The sequence below is a fragment of the Bos indicus genome, chromosome 8 (genome assembly GCF_029378745.1).
Source record: "Bos indicus isolate NIAB-ARS_2022 breed Sahiwal x Tharparkar chromosome 8, NIAB-ARS_B.indTharparkar_mat_pri_1.0, whole genome shotgun sequence".
Taxonomy (NCBI): Eukaryota; Metazoa; Chordata; class Mammalia; order Artiodactyla; family Bovidae; genus Bos; species Bos indicus.
The window spans coordinates 97,997,935-98,001,622 of NC_091767.1; the positions used below are offsets into that span (position 1 = coordinate 97,997,935).

Consider the following 3,688-nt stretch of genomic DNA (forward strand, 5'->3'; position numbering starts at 1 on the left):
CATTCCATGTATTTTCTATAAATTGGAAAATGCAAATACTTAAATACTGCTTTTTTCCTCAAATACATGACACGGATCTCTTCCTTAGCAATAAATACGGAGATATATAGTCATTTTAATTGCTGTAAAATATTTCATTATCTGTCTATATTATAGAACAGTTAGCCAGCTTCCCATTAATGGGCATTATATTCTATCTTTCATATTAACAAGAATATCTTAATGTTCCCTTTTTTGTCATTTGCACCAATATCTCCTTCAAATAAATTTCCATAAGTAGAATGTGGATGTCAACGTATATTTACATTTTATAATTTGAAACATATTTCCAAGCTACACTCTTAAAGGTTTGTGCCAATTTACACTTCCAGAGACGGCACAGGAAATTACATCATCTACCTATACTCTCATTATATTTGAGGGTTTTTTTTTTTCCTGAACATGTTTAATCTTTGCCAATCTGATAGGTGAGTTTTATGTTCATTAACTTTTCTTTGATTATCAGTGAGGTTGAAAATCTTCATATATATTCATTGGCTATTAGTATTTCTCCATTTGTGACTTGTCCATGTTTATTACCATTCTTTTTTATTTGTATAAATTTTTTCATGCATTGGTTAATGGTCCTTTGTATATTAGAAATATCACCCCTTGTTTTACCTACCAGTGCTGCAAATATTTTTCCAGTGTGGTGTTTCAATTTTCAACTAATGGCTCTTAGTCACATAAATGATTTTTTTTAATTATTAAAAATTTCAAACATCCAGAAAAGAGAAAGAGAAATAAAAGAGACAAATATAAGTGAACCCCATGTGCTTACTTCCAGCTTCAATATTAATTAATTCACAATCTTGTTTCTGTTTTAAACTCCTCCTTCTTCCAATCCTGTACTCTTTTGTAGCAAACAAAATATCATATTATTTAACTTACCAATAATTTAGTCTACACTTCTAAAAGATAAAGGTCTTCAGAGAGTTTGTATTAATATCATCAAATTTCTCATACCTTCATTTATGGTTTTCTTGTTTTTGTGATCTACTCAAGTCATTCTCATGGCCAAATTATTTTTTGAATGTATTTATGACTTCTAAGATTTTCACCTGACTTCTTTCTACAGCTGCTGCTGCTGCTGCTGCTGCTAAGTTGCTTCAGTCATGTCCAACTCTGTGCGACCCCATAGATGGCAGCCCACCAGGCTCCCCCATCCCTGGGATTCTCCAGGCAAGAACACTGGAGTGGATTGCCATTTCCTTCTCCAATGCCTGAAAGTGAAAAGTGAAAGTGAAGTCGCTCAGTCACGTCCGACCCTCAGTGACCCTGTGGACTGCAGCCTTCCAGCTCCTCTATCCATGGGATTTTCCAGGCAAGAGTACTGGAGTGGGCTGCCATTGCCTTCTCCGTCTTTCTACAGAGATTTGAACAAATACAGAATTCTAATCGAATATCATCAGGCAGCTCAGTTTGATCAGTAGTGGAAACACTACTGAGTCTATGGCTTTCAATGGAAGTGACAGATGTCTATTCTGTCCCTTGAGCATGATTTGCAAATTTTCCATTTAGTGTGACTTAGATAACTACATATCATGGCATTCATTTATTTTTTTATGTGTAATCACTGAACTTGATAAGTCTTTCATTCTTATTTAATCTGTTTATACTTATGATGTGTGCTACCAGGCGGATGGAAGTTCTTTGACGATTGACCGGTTGGAACGGTCAGTCGACTATTGTTGTTCAGTTGCTAAGTCATGTCTGACTCTTTGCAACCCCATGGACTGCGGCACTCCAGGCTTCCTTGTCCTTTACTATCTCCTGGAGCTGGCTCAGACTCATGTTCACTGAGTCCATGATGCCAATTCAGACAGTGTATGGATATGGCTAATTGAGAATGTATAATAATTAATGGTCTCTTATAATAAAATATGTTAATTTTTTTTAATTTTATTTTATTTAACTTTACAATATTGTATTGGTTTTGCCATATATCAAAATGAATCTGCCACAGGTATACATGTGTTCCCCATCCTGAACCCTCTTCCCTCCTCCCTCCCCATACCCTCCCTCTGGGTCGTCCCAGTGCACCAGCCCCAAGCATCCAGTATCGTGCATCGAACCTGGACTGGCGACTCGTTTCATATATGATATTATACGTATTTCAATGCCATTCTCCCAAATCATCCCACCCTCTCCCTCTCCCACAGAGTCCAAAAGACTGTTCTATACATCAGTGTCTCTTTTGCAGTCTCGTATACAGGGTTATTGTTACCATCTTTCTAAATTCCATATATATGCGTTAGTATACTGTATTGGTGTTTTTCTTTCTGGCTTACTTCACTCTGTATAATAGGCTCCAGTTTCATCCACCTTCAAATGTATTCTTTTTAATGGCTGAGTAATACTCCATTGTGTATATGTACCACAGCTTTCTTATCCATTCATCTGCTGATGGACATCTAGGTTAATATTTTAAATAAAACAAAAGAAAATTTTCATCTATTAGTCATATATGTTAAGAAGCAGAAGTCCTGCACATTCAAAATAGCAATTATTCAGTCCAGGTAATAAAGGAGAAATAAAAGAACAGGGAAAAACAAGTGTTTACTAAATATCATGAATTTGAAGTAATACTCATACACCTTACTAAAGCTATGGATCTCAGAATACATTCATCTTATTTTATACATAGTCGTTAAAACGGCACTAGCCTATCCCACATCACATCAGAAAAAAATAAAAAACTGATGGATCAGAATGGAAAGATAAATAAGAAGGTAACAACTTCAGAGAGGAGGTGATGAAGCCTGTCAATAAAAAGTACACACAAGAACTCAAAGAACTAAGGGACCTGAAAGCAAAGAGGCTCACACAGACCTGTGAAGGCAGGCCTCGTTGTTCCATAACACTGTGCAGTGTGCATAGTGATAACCCTGAGGCACGAAGGGAAAACCATGGTATTTACCACAGTCTCTTTAAGAAAGCATGGAGCTCATTCATTTTTCATCATTTTCCATCAGATAATTATATTAAAATTTACTTTTAACTTTACATTTAAGCCTTTTTGGTAAAATTTCATTTAAGCAGTTCATTACTTCATTAAGTCATATAATGTCAGTATTAATCAGTCACATTTTAAAGTCATATCCAAGTGGAATAAGATTCTAAGTAACACAAACTCAGATATATTGCTTACTAGTTAAAAATAATTTTTAACCCAACCTTGATTCTGTTGCATCACTTCAGTAAAATTTGCTTGATTGCAGAACCCTTTATCAGGAAGCATCTCAGAAGTCAAATGTGGGGAATTCCCTGGTTGCCCAGTGGTTAGGACTCAGCACTTTCACTGCTGGGCCCAGGTTCAATCCCTGGTTGGGGAACTAAGATCCTGCAAGTCACATGGCATAGCCAAAAAAAATAGAAATTACAACATCATTTGAAGGTCCAGAGAATAGTAAAATATATTCTAAGTAAAACATGTGAAAACTGCAGGATAAACCAAACACTAGAATCAAATATCTTTAATTCTTATGTTCTTGACCATGTAAGAGAAATGCTGCCCTGGTACTCTATAAACTTTACAACTTCAAACAATAGTTTAATAACCATCCATAACTCAAAAAATAGATTCAGATTACAAAAATATTCTATGTAGTTTGAAATCACAAAAACAAAATGAGTAACTGGTTCAACC

General features: G+C 35.4%; 1 non-coding gene across 1 annotated transcript; it reads left to right on the forward strand.

Moving 5' to 3' along the window:
* Window positions 1-3,303: 3,303 nt before the first annotated feature.
* On the forward strand, window positions 3,304-3,374 carry TRNAE-UUC (transfer RNA glutamic acid (anticodon UUC)). The gene has a single exon. It is a non-coding gene; the product is annotated as a tRNA-Glu (tRNA).
* Window positions 3,375-3,688: the final 314 nt, after the last annotated feature.